Raw genomic sequence first — 19,138 nt, forward strand, 5'->3', positions numbered from 1 at the left:
GTCTATCTAAGGTGTGTACGACTCGAAGTTTGTCAGAATTTGATTGAGGGATTAAGAGGTTGATTGACAAGATGGTGATTGAGTGACAAAAAGGAAAGTGTTAGTATTAAGATGAATACTTGAAGTTGTTATGTTTGGACAAGTTTCTTAGAGCTTAAGAGTGGATGAAACTTTGTTATGGATTTTGATGATGCATATTACGGTTAACAAGTGAATTTTACTAAGTTGAATGAGAATCCTAGGGCTAAGGTTGACCTAATGAGCTGAGATTCATGTACACATAAGAGATTTAGTGGTGTTAGCGGTTACGATAACAGTTAAATCTCAGAATGTTGAAGGATTGGATGATAAAATGGCTAGTTAAGTCCCTTGAGGTATAGTTATGATTTAATCTTCTAGAGGATAAGTCTCGATTTGTGCGAAGTGTTAGGGATTTCAGTAAGTGTAAATAGGTTTGAGTGAGGGAAGTTGTAAGGAAGAAGACGATAATACTGGATTGTTAGATATTAAGAAGAGGATTATCTTATAAGTTGTTGATAAATTGATGTTGAAGGGGATAAGATTAGTGAAGGACAAGAAATAAGGACATAAGTCGAGCTTTAATTCGAATAGTGACTAAGTAGAAGTGTGATTTCTTGGTGTGTGTAAAAATAGTTACGAAGTTACAGGTGTTTTAATGGACTAGCGGTTTCCAAGGGGGAGGATTCGTCTAGAAGTTATCGAACGAACAAGTGGAGTTTTGGACTGTAGATGAAGATCACGAGGACAAGTTGAGTATCTACTTTGAGATGACAGAGAGGCACTGAGTTTAAGAAGAATTCCGGACGACCGAAAGTAAAGAAGTAAGTGGCTAAGGTTGTGCGACTGCACGGAGTGCCAACCGGTATCATTTCAAGCAGAGGTCCGACGCAAGTAATCGAGTCAGACGACATGAGGTTGAATGATGTTTTGTCTTTTGAGACGCCGACAGTTAGCAGTGGGGATAGAAGAGTGAAACAGTTAAGGGGAAAGCAGATTGCTTAAGTAAAGATTATGAGGAACAATGACACAGGCACTACTACATGAGAATTGGAAGATAAGATCGAGGAACTGTATTCCGGACTTTTCGCAGAACTCTGAGTTTCGAGGACGAAACTTTCTTTTTGGAGGGGAGTATTGTAAGACCTGGATTTTCAGAACAAGTTAAGTTTCCGACTCACACGTAGAATCAGTGTAAGCGTGACAGAAGTTTGACATTTGAGAAAGATTAATGAAGAAGAAAGTTCAGGAATTGCTTGAGGAATGTTGCGTAGTTGTTTTCGGAGTTAGTGCGAGTCGTCTGCACACCTGCCTTATGGCGAGCGTGTCCAGAATAGGCTATTTCGCTCTTAAAGCAACGTTTTGAGTGAGCTTTCGAACTCTCGGAAAATTTAAAGATTCTCTTTGTTTTTCCATCGACCAGCGTTTCATTTCGGAACTCTGGACTGTACGCACGATAGGTTTCACTTTCCGGAAGCTCGACGACTCTAATTTCTTTGCTTCGAAACCCTAGTTTTGAGCGAAGGATGAAGACTTTTTCTATTCGGGACTTCTAACGAAGATTCCATCTGCGTTGCCAGACTTGTTTCGACATTTCCAATCTTTCTTCTGTTGGAAGTTTTGTCGTCTGAGCATCACAGCAAAAAGTAGTTTTTCGGGACAGACTAACTTACACCGCTTTTGGCGTTTTGGATATCGTTTTTCCCAAATCTTAGATAATTGTTTTGAGTTCTGGAATTCCGACGCCAGAATCTCTCTTAGAATTCCTTGGTGAACGTGCTGCAAAAATCGGAATCGCGAAATTTTCATTTTCCCGCGATTTCGCCTGCCTATAAATAGCTCGAAAAGCAAAAATTCCTTCATTTTCTTCCTATTGTGGCCGAATTTCGTGGAGAGCAAGGGGGGAGGAGATTTTCGCGAAAACTTGACTGATCTTCGTGCAGTTCGTCCCTACTTCTAGGTATCGAGGTAACTAACACGATTCCTACCTCTGATTGTTGTTTCTGTTGCGTTTTTGAAGTCGTTTCTGTGCTCACAGTTTTGAGCTTTTTCTAAAATTGTCCGTTTTCTTCGATTTCTTGCTTGGGTTATGTTCTCTAGGTTCCCATGAGCCTAAAACCTCTGTCAGTAATCGCCGATTGTGATCCAGTTGTCCAGGATCTGAAAAACTGTTTCAAAACCCTTTTTGCTCACATTTCGAAACTTTATTGTCGAAAAGACTTAATCTGACTTCGTGCCTTTAGGATTTGTTGTCACGGATGTCATGAGGATCGTTGCTGTCAAATTTGTTTTCAGAACTGATAACTTTGAAGTTTTGAGCCTTTATTTTGGACCAAAATGCCCTTGGATAGTCATATTTCGACCCGATTGTCCGAAAATTGTTCCGACAGTTTCTTTGCCTTAGTTTTATCCTAAAACTACCTTGTGAATTGATTTGATCAAAGAAAAAGAGCCGAAGCCCTTTTTCCTTTGAGGCCGTGGACTATTTCCTTTAGGGGGGAGTTTTTCGGTTTCGAAAACTTGTCTTTTCGTACCTGATTGTCCTATTCTGAAGCTTTAATGCTTTGTCTATCGTTTATGTATTGTTTTGCGATCGAACTAATCGATTTTGTTTGGATTCTGCTTTGTTTTTCTCCGAGGTTCAGTTGAGGGAACTTTGGAAGACTCAGAGCAATTGTTTGAGGAGAACTTTGTTTGCGAAGCTGGAACAGCTCGAGGTTAGGGCAACTTACTATATCAGCTATGATTGCATGATAGGCGTCGATAAATTCTACTTATGCTTTATCTGATGTTGTTTATGATGTTATGATACTTTTCCATAACTTGTGATGTTGTGCTTTTGTTGGATTGTGCGTTTTGACGCGACTTCGGAGTGGAGATTCATTGATCTGGTGATCTTTGATATTTTGGGTTGGATGAGCAACCCTAGGCAAGTCCAAATGAGGGGTTTGAGACCTAGCCTGGTTGGTATTTGTTGGTTTACTTAGACTTTCCCCGGGAAACTTCTTTTGGGTGGTTGGTTTTCGGAAAACGTAGAAGGATTAGAATTTCGAAAACTAAAGACTTGGGAAACCTAGATTTTGAGAAATAAACTCATAACCTGACTAATCTGAATTGAAATCATTTTTATTAACGTTTAAGTATAGGAAAACTGAAGGGGAAAATATTTACGAAAGACGGGGAAAAGTCGACCTTTGTTGTGAGTTATTGGAATTGGGTAAAGCCACTAAGGTGAGCTATGGTGATGATTGAAAGTCACCGAGTACTTTACGTACTCTTGTTGATGGGATTGTGTTGTATTGACCGACACTAATCCCTTGGGTTCTCTTGTTGTTGGAGCGGTGTTGTATTGACCGACACTTAGCGCTCTTGTTGTTTGGGCTGTGTTGTATTGACCGACACTAGACCCTTGTGTATTCTTGTTGGTGGAGCTGTGTTGTATTGACCGACACTTACTCCGAGTTGTGTTGTATTGACCGACACTAACTCATGGGTTTGTTGAGATTGGGTTGTGAGCTAAACACTTTCGTGGTAAGGGCGATTCGTTGTTTGGCTAACCACGTTGCATTCAATCGGGTGAATAACGGGAATGGTTCACCTGTGCATATCATGGTGAATAACGGGAATGGTTCACCTTGCATAAATGATGAATAACGGGAATGGTTCATCATATGGTGAATAACGGGAATGGTTCACCAAGGATGAATAACGGGAATGGTTCATCCAGGATGGATTTCATCCAGGATGGATAACGGGAATGGTCCATCCATAGTGAAGAACGGGAATGCTTCACTTGTGGCGAACGGGAACGCGTCACAAATCCGGATTCATATTGTGCATTTCACGCATACATTCATGCTGACTGAGACTGTGTGCTGTTTGTTTATTGAAGCAATGTTAGAGCCATAACATGCTAGGATTACTTATATGCTTATATAACAACTTATATATATACCCTGTCACATGTTGAGTGTATATGTACTTATTGCTGTGAGTTGACCCTAGCGCCTTGGCTTTGTTTGTATGTTTGTGTTTGGGCGGTCGGCCTGCTGCCAGATGTCGATGGCCGACTGGTTCTCGGTGGTCTCTCCCTCGGGGGGGGATCAGATATGAGCTGCAGGATCGGGATGCCCCACCGCTTGGGTGATCGATGTTGCTGGTCACCGGGCGACGTATCGGGGAAGGGTCATGGAGGACCGGACTGACGAGCGTGGACGTCTGACGAAAGGAGTTCTATGGCGCATGGAGTTGAGCTTCAACTTGCCGACTTCAGATCGTTGTGGGTTTGGCACTGGGAGGTTAGGTTTGGGCAGGCGTCATGTTTTGTGTAGAGCTCTGATTCGTTTTGCTTTTGGGATCGGGTAGGTTTCCGACGCATGACTTTTCGTGTGGTTCTCTTACTGAGGGATCACAGTGAGTCAGTTGGACCATAGGGGTCTTTGCTTAGGCCATATTGAGGCCGACTTTCTCCTAGTGGTTTGTAATTATAATTTTCTCACTTACACTTCTGGGTCTGTATATATTTGCCTACGGGCACACTGCTTTGGAGTCACTGCGAGTGCGCGTGACATGGAGTGCAGCTGAGGCTGTACATGTATATATGTTGTATATCGGTTAGTTTAGTAGTTGGGTTTTGTCTTTACTTCCTTATCGTTTTGATTTAAAGGATAGAAAACGAAAAAAAATTACCTGTTTTCCGCGTAAAGATTATTTTTGGTTACTAAAGTGACACCTGGAAATCGGGGTGTTACACTTCGGTTCAAAGAGGACTCTGGATTTTTTTTCTAGACCTAGGATTTTGGGGTTTTAATTTGGAAAATTGATTTTTGAATAGTTTGATGAAGTGGAAAAGTTAAAGAGGGAGGAGGAAGATGAAGAAGATGATGAAAGAGGGAAAATGAAGTGAATGAAATTGAAAATTAGTAGATTTTGGATTCCTTTTCTGAAAAATGTTGAAGATAAGAATGGTGATGGTGAAGAACATGGGTGTACGAGGTGGAGGAGTGCTGGTTGAGGGGGAGGAGGAGTGGAGGTTGAGGGAGAGGGAACAAAACTGTAGCAAGAGAATTATTATTAAATTAAAAAATCAAGTTTTTTAATGAAAATATTATGTGCAAAAAAGCCACGTCAGATTTCCGTTAGTTTTTTGATGGAAGATGGACGGGAAACCAATTCTGCAAACAGATGGACTACCTCATACGGAATTGAAGCAAAACTCTCAAGTGCACAAGCGCAAGGTAGTCCATGAGTAACTTTCAACAAGCAACCACATGCCTCGCCATCACCCTTCATTATGTTATGTTCATCGTGCATGAGCTGCAGGGCCTTTCTAGACACAAATCCCCAGACATTTTTATACATGGAGGCCTTGAAACAGTGCTCTACAATGTGAATATTGCGCTCGAGAGATGCTAGTATTTCATTGTGTCGTACAATGGTCAACCTATCCACTGCATCCCATGAGGCGCACAAGTCACCCTTGTTGTCTTTAAGCATCGTCTTCAAGGTTGAGTGTGCACATTCAGCCCTGCATACAAACAACGTACCTTATCACTTTCTAGTCTTAAACATCTAAAACAAGTAATAAAGCAGGTCTATCAAATGTAAAACATATCACAAGTAATAAACTATGCATTGTATCTGTTACTTGTTGTTCCAAAATGTGTCATAGTATTTGTCTATGCATTCACAAATTTCTCATTGTGCTTTAGCCATGTAGTAGAAAAATAGAATGTGAAGTTTGGGTAGTTTTTACACGTGGCACACATGTCCTTCCAGTCCTCATCAAAATGTTTCACTGTTTCAACATTTATCAGGTCTTTCCACTTGTTCATCACTAAACCAGCAAAATTGTCTGTGTCAATCCACAATTTGCACTTTGCATCAACATTCTTGTTTATGTGGAACCGACATAATAAATGGCTATAATTGGGAATGGTTTGTTGAACAACACTCAGTAAAGCCAAATCTCTGTCAGTCACAATCACTTGAGGTAATCTGACATTTTCGGCAAGAAGAGACTTCATACATTCCAAGGCCCAAATATAGTCATCTGTGTGCTCGTGAGTCATGTAGCAAAATGCTATGGAGAAAGTTAAACCAGTAGAAGTAAGGCCAGCGACTTCAAGCAAGGGGATCCGGGATCTGTTTGTCTTGTACGTGCAATCCATGATGACCACATGAGGGAATGTGTTGAAGAGTCTGACAACATCAGGATGAGCCTAGAAAACATCTCTAATGACGTCTGAATCGTCTTATTGTCTTTCGAAGTGAACATATTTTCCTTCTGTCAACTTCTTCATCAAATGTTGCATTTCTATCAATGGCCCCCGAGCGAATTTTTTAAACCTTTTGGTACAACTGTAAACTTGAGTGATTGTAGTCAAGTTACCTGGATTTTTTTTCCTTCAAAGACACTAGCATGTGTCTCGGTGCAACCCAAGGCTTAGCCATGGTTTCCACATGCCCCTTCTCTTCTTTTGTTAGTCGACCAACGTACGAGTGGCCAACTAGCAATCTAGCTGGTTCATGGTTGTGTAAACCGAACATCACTTTCAGCCACCATCCTCTATCACCCTCCGTAGGTCGTCCTTTCAGTCTAAAAGGACAACCACACTTCTTGTTCTGGTGGTTTTGTACTTGAATGTATACGGGTCTTTGTACGGCCTGTACACACCATGCCTCTCGCACTACAACATAACAAATACTTTTCCTCCATTTATTCCATTATCAGACCTTGTGATTACCAAAACATATCCATTCTCCTTCCCAACATCCCGAGCCCATTAGAGAAGATCATCACGAGTATCAAATATCTATTCAATGATAACATATTGCTTTAGAAACAAAACCTCCTACCAACCATCACTAAACAAGACTATCACTATTTATATATAAATCATTCAAATACAAAGTAGTATGTTGTTCATCACTAATTATTCAATGAATATCTGATCAGTTGCAAATAAATGTGCGGCATCCACACTTATACATGGGGGCACCCACGGAGTGATACTACTAGGCTCAACATTTCCAACATCATATGCGTCTTGAAGCAGCCTATCTTCGTCATACAAGTATGGGTTTGTCATTGTGCCAGCAGATATCATAGTGCCACTAGTTAAAAATCTGAAACATAAAGTTTCGAAGCCATCCGAAATTTAAAGTTTCAAACTAGTTCGAACCTTAAAGTTCCATAGTAATTTGGAACATTAAGTTCTGAATCCAGCCCAAGTTAGTATGCATGCAATGGTGGTGTAAAAATTGGGAAGTTAAACAATGTTAAAAACTACTTTGTATATGAAGGTGGAAAAAATGATACTTACCAACAACAAAATGGAACTTGGTGGCACAATGTTAGAAAACTTGGTGGCACAATGTTGGAAAGATGGTGGTTGAGGGTGGTGCAATGGAACTTGGAAGGAGATGGTGGTGGGGAAGGAGGAAGGAAGAAGAGAAGAAAAGTGAAGGAAGAAGAAGAGTGTTGGTTGAGGAGTAAGGGGAATCAAATGGGAGTAATGGGGGGCTGGTGGTGGAGGAGTAAAGGGGAGTAATGGTGTAGAGGTTGGTGGAATGAAAGGAATAAATGGTGGTGAAAAAGGTGGCAGACGTGCTCAAGGAGGATTCCGAACTGAACTTTAAGTTTCAAAGTGAAAAGTTCTTTGATAAGTTCTTTCCATCCCCAATATCTTTGTGCATCCACTTCCCAGTTCCACCAGAGTTGTGAACCAATCATTGTTTCTCTCTGCCCTACCCATTCCTGTGAAGTTTCCAGTAACTAATGAAGTTTCAAAACAACAAAGAATCATGATATTTGTAAGTCTGTTAGGGTGTGTGGACAAACCCAGTTGCGTGAAACCCAATTGATTTCTAGTGGCTTCCAAAGTGATTCTTAGAAATTTGTGTAAATAACATACTCAACAAAATGTCACTTCAATTCTTGCAAATGCTTAGTTCAAAGAAAGATTGAATAAGCTCTATAGAAGCAAATAGAAGCCAGTTCCGAAGTGAGTAAATGGTTATATTAGAGTTTTTTTTTTTCTTATATTAGAGTTTATAAATAATATGATTGATTAAAAAAGAAATAAACAATTTGATTGACTAAAAAAGAGATAAAAATACAAACTAATAAAGTAAAACGTGATCACTAAACTCATATATTACAAACTAATAATGTTCCCAACAAAGACAGAAAACAATGTCAAATACAAACTCATAAAGTAATACGACATCACTATCCCCTACCCCTACGACCTCCCATACCCCTACGCCCTCCCCTAGCTTCGCATGCTCTGAGGGTGCAAGAGAGGGGGAGGAGGAGCTGGAGATGCAGAGAGAAGCATTGTTTCCCGGGGGCCGGAGGAGCTGTCACTTCTACACCGTTACAAGGACCTCATAGCGCTGTGGACGTGGCATGCCATTCTAGGCACCACTGACCCGCGTTATATTGACCGAGGTGAGCTGAGGATTGTCAGTGCTGGGACGAAGCTGATGAAGATGACATGCGAGGGCGATGAAGACGATATGAGGGTTGTCCGATTGATTGTGGAGGGGACCGGACTGTATCCTCTCGTCAGGTGTAGTTATGCGGAGACAGACCCAACACTTATCTCGGCCCTTGTCGAGAGGTGGCATGAGGAGACCAGCAGCTTCCGCATGTCGTTCAGGGAGATGACTGTCACCCTGGACGACGTGTCGGCTCTTCTACATCTCCCGATTAGTGGGAGATTCTATACTCCGGGACATGCCATGAGGTTAGAGGCGGCGGAGACCTGCGCGATGTTGTTGGGGGGCTCTGATTACACACCGAAGTTTGATCAGCTAAGGAAGGCCCAAGCTAACAACAGGGACGTGTAACCGCCCATCTGCTTGGTTTCCATGCATGAGGCATGACCAAGTGCGTCATACAGCGTAGCAAGCGCAATGGCGCCCCACGCGTAGTCGGACACTCGATCTAGATGTTGCAGCATGTCGATCCAGTGGATCGTGGTGTCGTATCCTCCACTCTAGCTGGCAAACAACGTCGCGCCGACAAGATACAATAGGTACATCCAAGCTGCATGGTCGTACCGCCTCTCTACATTGCAACAAAATAACCAGTTATCAATAAATAAGTAGAAATATTAAATGGAAAAAAATTAAATAATTATTAAAACAAACCTGTAAGTGCAGTTGTATAACGCTGCTGCAAGAAGCCAAACCGCAGGCCCAAAGTCCTAAGCTGATCAAACTTCGGGGTGTAATCAAAGCCCCCCCCCCAACAGCATTTCGCAGGTCTCCGCCACCTCCAACCTCATGGCATGTCCCGAAGTATAGAATCCCCCACTGATTGGGAGATCAAGAAGAGCCGACACGTCGTCAAGGGTGACATTTATCTCCCCGAACGACATGTGGAAGCTGCTGGTCTCCTTATGCCACCTCTCGACAAGGGCCGAGATAAATGTTGGGTCTGTCTCCGTATAACTGCACCTGACGAGAGGATACAGTCCGATCCCCTCCATAATCAATCAGACAACCCTCATATCGTCGTCGTCGCCCTCGCATGTCATCTTCGCTAGCTTCGTCCCAACATTGGCAATCCTCACCTCAGTCAATATAACGCGGGTCAGTGGTGCCTAGAATGGCATGTCACGTCCACGACGCTATGTAGTCTGTATAACGGTATAGAGATGACAGCTCCTCCGGCCCCCCGGGAAACGGTGCCTCTCTTTGCATCTCCAGCTCCTCCTCCCCCTCTCCTGCACCCTCGGGCTGGTCAGGGTTCAACTCACGCTCACTCTACGACTCACTGGAAGACTCCTCAGTCGGTGTCACCTGCTCAGTAGAAGGCTCACTAGTTATAGGTGAGAAGAAGGCTGAGGAGTCGCCTAACCAGAACGCTGAGGAGAAGGCGGAGGAGAAGGGTCTCCCGGCTGCTCAACTGTCGCCCGAGCACTCGAAACATCCACATCATAATCACCTCGCCTATGAGAAGCGTGGCGGCGGTCACAGCGATTCTCAAGCTGCTCACTCGATACCAGAGCGGTCTTCTTCGTCCTCGCCATCTATTAAAAGAAATAGGACAGAAGGATCAAAAGTACTACCCAACTTTATAACTTCATATAACCAAAAACATAACAAGAGAAGGGCCATGGGGGATGGGGAGAGAAAACTTGACAGATTAATTTAGTAAAGTGCCATGAGCCCATGACTACATCAGGAAAAAAAATAGTACTTAAAAAATGGTATAGCTAACAAAGAACTAGTGAGATGAAATTAAGTATCATGTTGTCATGTCAAAAAACATAAACATAGCTCCTTCAAAAAATCACAGCAAGCATCTAAAAGCAGAATGCAGAATTAACCATCAAAATTAGAACAGTTAAATCTAGATCTCATCCTTCTTGGTACCAACAGTTAGGGACTTACAGAAACCAAAACTAAACATTTGGATCTCATTCTCATCATTTTAAAGCAACCAAATCAGTGATTGAAATCCCAAAACTTCTCTTCCAGTTCCTTCTCGTATATAAATTTGACAACAGGGAGAGAATCTGCCTATTTATACTCTAGTTAGAATATTAATTTGCCTAACCATTTTGTCATTTTTGAATGAACTACACACTCACTTTAACATAAACAGACCATCTGTTATGCAGGCATCAGATAAAAACAACTACATATAGTGAGTATTAGTTTTACTAAAAATTCGAGCAGACAGAAGGAACATCTACATTCTGTTTGGTACTGAGGACCTTATTTGATCCTAGTATTGTTAGATGAAGATCATTAACAATTCTGTTTGGTACTTTGAGATGATTAAAATTTACTGTGGCATGATTTATGCCTAGACTAGTGAAGAAGTGTTAGGAAACAAATTAAAAGCTACAAAAGTTTTGCTTTATAATTGTGGAAACTTACCTAACATTTCCCACCACCTAATCTAGCTAACACAGTCTTTATGAGCAAACAAGAAATCCACTTGAAAGAGAAACAATTTCAACTTCAGAAAGTGAAATGGGAAGGAGAGAGGGAGTAGTATCCATCTTAGCTAGAATGTTTTGGAAATTTAATTGCTGTATGGATTTGCTGTACAGAAATAGGGGAATAAGGGAAACACAGGGGGAAACAAAGCAAGGCAGAACCAGAAAGCAGTGCAGAGATTTACAAGGACAACAAAGATGTTGTAGCTAGTGAATTAAAAACCGCAGGCTATGAAGAGAACACTGACACAGATATGGACAATTCATCTGAAAAAATCAGAGTCACAGATGATGACAGTCCAAAGAATAGCACAAAAAACAGATCTATTGAAGGTAGTAACTTCAAAGATAAGGATGATGAACAAAGCATACAAGATCTGAAAATAGAAACTCAGGGTAGTGCAGAGAATAATGTCAAGAACAAGAATGATGAAGATGATAAACCTGAAAGACATGATGGTGGACATAGTGCAGAGAGTAATGTCCCACAAAACATGCAGACATACTTTCAAGTTTCAACCAAGTTCATTTCATTAGATAAACATGAAAGACTGATTCAGGCTTCCAACAATGCTCACATGCTGAATCTTTATGCAGAGAAGGTTTTCAATTTTGCAAGTAATAGCAAATGCTGTCTTCCTTTCCGTTCCCATTTCAATGGTTAAATACATTTCTTGTGTTGTTTTTCTTCAACGTCTAGTGATGAACTTTGGTGACACTGGATATTTTTATCTCTCAGCTGTTTTTGCTAGGACCTTTATTATTTCCCCCATTTATCAATTAATCATAATACTCCCTAATGCATTGAAGCATTTGCTTAAATGTTTAAAAGGGGGAGCCCTTAGATTCAGAGTGTAGAATATTTGGGTTATAAGAAGATGAAGATGAAAGATTTCTGTTAGAGAAATGCTAGGAACAGCTTTGGGTTATAAAATAGATTTAAGGGCTTTTTATATTTTTATTTTTAATTAATTATTTTATTTTTATTTATTTAATACACAAGTGTAAAAAAATTAATTAAAAATGATGTCCTTGTCTGTTGGTGATGCTCTCCTTTAATACTCTTGTACTGTTATGTGATTCATTTCTCTCAGATGTCGGCGTTTTTTTTTTGGGCTTGTGCTCCTTCTGTGAACCTGAGTCTCAGAGGTTCATGGTTTTTTTTTTTTAGTTGATATATTTTTTTTGGATCGTGGCAGTTTGGCAAGTGGGCTTTGATACCACGGTTGGGGTGGATGCGTGCGGGTCTAGATCAATGAGAATGGACTTGTAAATCAGGAGTAGAAGCTTTACCAAAAAACCTTAAGACAATTGAGATTGCAACTCTCCCGCTTATATTTTTTATTCATTTTGTCTCCAACTTAGCATTGTGAGACTTTTTTTTTGTGAGCAAAAGATAAGATATATTAATCAAAGTCATGAAACAAGCCCTCACGACAATGGGCGGCACAACGAAAAACGGAAAGAAACGAACAGACCCGAAAGGCAAAAACTAAAACAGCCAACAACGATCAAAACGACCAAAATTCAAAGAAAAGCGCGCCCCCAAAACAAAACCAAACCACGACCATCTGAAAGTAAAATTGATTTGAGTTTTATAAAAGTAACAAAATTAATTAGTTACTTATTTCCATTATTATTTTTATATCATTTATCGACCTAAATTGAGAAAAAATAAAACGTAAAAACTTTTAAATATCAACCTAAATTATCGACACAAAGTAATTTCTCTTATATAAAGTAAATATGGTAAATATTTTTGGTACATTGAAAAAATATATTGCACCCTCTAGGGATTGATCCCTTAACCTTCCCTACCCCAACCCATATGTTCCTTAAATGTATTTTATAAATATATGTTTTTGAAATTATTTTTAAATTTTTAAATGATTATGTGTGTTTTTAATTTTAACTATAATGTTGTTTCATTTAATTTTAGAAAATAATTTGAAATTCAATTGATCTTTGTTTTAATAATAATAAAAGTAATAAATTAAATTATTGACAACTATTTTATGTTATTAATTTTGTTAATTATTTTTTTTTTGAAAAAGAAATGAATGATATTAATATAAAAAGTCTGAGTCAGAAGCAACTTCAGACAAGAGCAGAGTACAATACAATCTTAACCACTGGGACCAAACCCACCCTTCCTCTGAAGAAAAAATAACCCCACCACCAACCCACAAAATGACTATAAACGTTCCCATGAAAGAGCCTCATTAAAACTTTACTAGGCAAAACCCAGTGGGAAAAAAGCCTAACAAGGAAAAAGAGTACTCAATCATGGAAAAATCATTCTGCAACTGAGAACAAAATCCTATTTAAACAGCAGCTAACATAATACCAAAATTACAACCAAATGTCCAACAGCAATGTATTAAGCACCTCCCCAATATCACTATTTTGTTAATTATTAGTATCAACATTTCAGTTTCTCATTAAAAAATAATTTGAATATTAAATGTCGATCATAAATTGAGGGTAAAACTTGAAATGTTGAAACAAAAGTAAGATATATATATATATATATATATATATATAAGTAAAAAATATTAAGCGTTTAAATTAATTAAAATTAATATTAATTATTTACACAAAGAACTAAAGTATGAGAAAATTAATACACAAAAATAGTCCAATACTATTTATTCAGATGTATTAACACAATTATTTTTTGTTATATTTAAAATGAAAAAAATTTGAATATATATTTCATTACACTATTATAATTTTTATACAATATTATAAAATATTGTAAATAAACCCGTGAAACGCACGAGTGTTATATCTAGTTAATTAAGAATAGTGACATAGTATATCATTAATTTGTATTTATCATGACTTATATTATAAAATTTATTATTGATTACATTTAAAACTTTCTTATTTATAAATTTATTTTTATATAAGAAATTATTTTACAATAATGTAGTTCATGAATTTATAACAAAGAGTTAACTAAGGAAAATGATGATGAGTTAAGTTTTTTAATTTTTGAATTTTATTTTTACTTTCCCAAGATATCCCCACAGTTGGCCGGTGTGAGATTAATCCTCTCGAGACTTAGACATTAAGGTTAAAGAGTCCAACTATCTACCAACTATGCTGACTTTATTTTATATAATTAAAATATGTTTATATATATATATATATGTGTGTGTGTGTGAAATTATCTAGAGCTTAGAATTAAGGACAATATTAATAAAGAATTAGTGAGATCATGTATCATTAATTTGTATTAATCTAAAATCAGAATATTAATTTTATTAATTATTAAATTTAAACGTTCTTATATATAAATTAAATTCTATACTATGAAATTAGATATTGATAATGTTTTTATTTTTGTATAAAGTTCATGATATGAGCAATCATTAATTATAGAAATGGTGGTAATATAATTTAAAAATAAAATATTATGCATTATAAAATGAAATAAATAATGTATTTCTTTATAAGATATTATAATTTTTCAAGTGTTTTAAAATATTAATGATCATTTATTAATATATTTATAAAGTTTTAATAACTAATATTATGTATAAAATTATATTTTATAATTAATATTCAATAATTTATGATATTATTGGATTTTTTAATATATGTTTTCTTCTCTTGTTTGAAATAATTCAACTCACCAACTAAGCTCATCTCAAATTCAGATTTCATTTGTCGGACGAAATGCTCCACCATCGAGTTCGACATCCCTCAAAAAACAATGTCATCCACATAAATCTGTGCTATCATGAGCTTACCTTTGTCATTCTTTACGAACAAGGTTTTATCAGTTCCACCCTTGCAGTAACCATTGCTAATAAGAAACTCAATGAGCCTCTCATACCAAGCCCTAGGTGCTTGCTTCAACCCATACAAGGTTTTCCTTAGTTTGTACACATGATCTGGATGATGTGGATCTATAAACCCTTTAGGTTGTTCAACATAAACTTCTTCACTCAACTATTGTTGGTCAATTCGCAAGTGTACGAATACCTCCGGGTTTTAAAATATCGAACCACAGGGATTGTGAGTGAGAATTGTTGATTTAAGCCTAAAGTTTGCAAGTTCTTAAAACAGTAAAATTCAGAAATTGATTTTGGTTGATTGTGACGAAAGATTTGCAAAAGAGCAATGTTGAAAATGATGTAAATAACAAATGATGGAAAATTGTCTTGGGTTGCTGATCATCTAATCCATTTTAGTCCACCTATCCTATGCATGTGAAACCTTGATTTAACTCTTGTTGTTATAGCCTATGTACTTACTAGTTGATTCCTCACAAAAGTAATTCTCTCAAATTGAAAGTTAAGCTCAATTCCTTGTGTACTTAAACATTCATAAGAGGTATAATATCATGTATAATCAGGCCAACAAAACCCTACCCTCACTCTATGCCTAGAAGCAAGTATAGAAGGATCTATTCCAATTCATGTCCCTAAATCATAACAAATTTCCATTTTATTATAATCTAGCCTATAGCAAAGGTGCACCAAAGCTAAACATGCAATAAGGAATTGAAATACAAGATTGAATCAAGACTCATGCATAGAGATAGGATTTACAAACTAAAATTTCATAGAATCACTTAACCCAAAGCAAAAAGTAAACTAGCCACTCATGGCTACTGAATTCATAAAGGGAATGTAAAGAAAACCTGAGAAGAAATACAAGTTGGAAGCCTCCCTTGGCCCCAAAGTTCTCCTCAGCTCTCAAACTTGATCAAAAATGAGTAAAATGTCCAAATGTATCAAAAAATTGGCCTAAGCCTTATTTATAGGCAAAATGAACGAAACTGGGCGCTCAGGCGCTCATGTTGAAAAAACATGCCTCTGACCCTATTGGCGCCTAGGCGCCCATTCCCAGCGCCTAGGCGCTTAAGCTCGCCTGAAAAGGACTTTTTGGCTTCTGAAACTCCTCTTTTCAATCCTCTTTAAGTTCTTCATCAATTCCATGCTTCTTGGCCTTCTTTCTCCTTCAGTTTCTGCACTCCAAACCTAACCAACAAGTCAAGGAAGATTCTAGAAGCTCCAAGAGCTCATTAGCACAAGAGGTCCTTCATAAAACACAACAAAACCATGCAAGTCCTAAACTTTACTTGAAATGCAAGAAAACTACCTATAAAACTACTAAATTACCAAAACAAAATAAAGACTAAAGAAAAAAATAAAAATGCATGAGAATGCATGAAACACTACATGAGACTCTACAAAAAGACTCAAAACAAACAAAGAAATGACCCTAAAAACACTACTAAAACAGGGTCATCACACCACTATACTCAACGACAGCTCGTCCTCGAGCGTAAATAACACTCGCTTGCCCTCAAGCACAAGAAATGCTCCCACACAAGTGCTCTCAACAAGGAATACTTCACAAAAACAGGGGGACAAAGTAATCACAGCTAGTTCCAAGAGAAAGACCCAACAACCTACTTCATGCACCTTTTGAAAAGAGAAGAGTGTAGAGTCCATTCATGAGAAGCATATAGAACTAAAAATCCTAGGATGAGATGTTCATTTAGTGCACTGAGCACACAAACAAGTTCATAGGTCCTGAATGTCATTCACTCCATAGCAACAAAGATTAAGCATGCAAACATTCAAAGAGACTTCCAAAAGGGTTGAAACATTGGCTATGTAAAACATGATGGTGGTTGGTCCCTAAGGGAAAACTAGGCTTTCAAGCACATTGAGTGTGGTCCTCTTCGAATAACCCCGGAGCTTACAACACACTTTTTTTACAAGTCTCTTGCACCCAACTTTTCAAACTTTTTTTTCCTTTTTTCCAACTCCAACTCTTGGTTAGGAGTTCTTTTTCTTTCCCTTTTTTTTTACTGATTTTTTCCTTTTTGGGGCAAGAGACCATTTCTCATTTTTCCAGCTCCATACAACACAACAAGGACCATCACTCCCCAATATTCCAACCAAACATCCGTCCCAAAAACTTGGCTACAACAAATTCTCCAATAAGGCTCAAATGGGACAACTAAGGACAATGTTCAAACAACAAATTCAGAATCTCAAGAAATCCTACAAGTCTCAAGAATAAAGCAAGAATCACTATGCATGCTATGAGCGAAATCAACGCAGAACCAAGAATTGCAAGTGAGTCAGGATCCTCCAAAGAATTTTTATGGTGAAGGGTCAAAGATAGACCCTTAATGGACTCACACCGACTCCTTTCTCAAGAGACACTCGGAAGACTGAAGTCTCCTCCTCTCTTCCCCAACATGCAATCACTCATCCCCAAAAACAACAACAAGTATTCACAAAAGCATTTTCAAAAACAGCACAAGTAGGGAAGCAAATCTATAGCTAAAAGCATGTGAGTATAGGGAAGTAAAGACCCAAAAATAAAAACAAAACCAGCTAAAACAATGCATGATCAAAAGAAAACAAAATCTACAAATTGAAAATATGCTAAAAATGCATGACCTAAACTAAGAGTAGAGATACCTCAACATAGTCACTCCATGGGGTCATGGTCACCCCTTCCATCGCCATAATCCGGATGAACACCGACATCATGCATCAAGCTCAAGTCTATCATCCCCTGCTCCAAGGTATTAAAATCCAAGGGCCCATTGTACCTGGGGTCTGATGTGCTACCTCCCCTCCAATGGAGGTCAAGATCCCTGTGTAGGCGATCTTGCCTCAAAAACATCCGCCCGAAAGCGGCCTCTATCCAAGCAGGAGAAGGGTCAGCACGTGGTGGAGTAACCACCTCATTCACCACCTCAACATTTTCTTCTTCCTCCTCTTCTTCTTCTTCTTCTTCTTCCGCTGGCTCCTCAGGATCCTCTTCCTCTTCCTCCTCTTGAGGCATCCTTGTCGTCCATTCTTTATAGAGTTGAGCGATCCTCTCCTTACTGAGCAGAGGTGCCACAGGCAACCTCTTCTCAATAACATGGACTGGCCTCCTAGCTCTGTCCCTCACCGCATGAATCAAAGAGCAAATCAAGTGAGGAAAGATGGGCCGATGTTTGTCTTTACTCCTGTTGTAAAGGGAATAAATCCGACCAGCAATGATGGTGGCCACATCCATAGGATGACCTCTCACGATGCAATAGATAGCAACCAATGTAACCTCTCTAACTTCAGACTTGTTAGAGCTAGGAATGAGGGAATCCTGCAAAAATTCAGCCCAAACTCTAGCCAGCGGTGTCATGTCCTTCCTTCTCACAAAAATGATCTCATCTTCAACTGCTTCCCAGTCCCGCCCAGGCCGAACAATCACTGCCTTCATGTCTTCCAAGATCTCCGGTGACTTCTCCTCTAAGAGCTCATGATAAGTGGCCTTCTCGGGGAAAAGCTCCCTCTCTTGGTCCTCCGTGAGGAGACCAAGATGCCTGCGAATGACTGCTGGATTGTAATCAATCACATCTCCCCTGAACCAAGATGAGTTCACCGGTGGCCTGGACCTGTCCTCTTGATTGTCACAGTAGGTGTTCGCGTAGAACTCCCTAACCATGACCTCACAAGCAAACGGAATGGGGTTGACCCAATTCTTCCACCTCCTAATTTCCATGGCTTCCTGCATGCCCAAGAGGTCTCTCCTTCCCTCCCGATACAAAACTCCCCGCTCCTTCACACACTCTTTGTGTGCTAGGTGACCTCGGTAAAACTCCTCCTTAATCGCTGATAGGAAGCGAGAGCGATCAAAACTCCGGGAGGTGGAGGAAGAAGCTGCAGCTCTTGTGTTGGTTCTTGCTCTTTTTACAGGCATCTGCAAAATTGTTAGCCCATACACAAGCCACAAATGTTAGAAATGTTAGTTCAAAAATAAAAAGAAATGAAAGAAGAAACTTTGTACAAAAATAGAACAACCTAAGAGCACCCAACAAGTTTCTTAGTGATTTTGGCAAAGAGAGAAAAATTACCACAAGCACTTGCCAAAAATCGACTAAGAGAACCCATTGAGGCATTCTATCAAACACCTTATAAGCAAAAGCTAAACTAAACTAATCCACAAAATCCTAACTACCCATTCCTCACAAATTCACAACCCCTTTCTAATTAAGCACAAAATCAACCCATAATGAATAAATACAACCCAAACCCAACTTGCACTAACACAAATTCACTCACCCTTACCCAAAAGAAGCATGCATTGCAAAACTCATGAACTATGATGAAGGAAAGTGGAAAATGGAACTTACC

Source organism: Lotus japonicus, chromosome 5 (genome assembly GCF_012489685.1).
Source record: "Lotus japonicus ecotype B-129 chromosome 5, LjGifu_v1.2".
Classification (NCBI taxonomy): Eukaryota; Viridiplantae; Streptophyta; class Magnoliopsida; order Fabales; family Fabaceae; genus Lotus; species Lotus japonicus.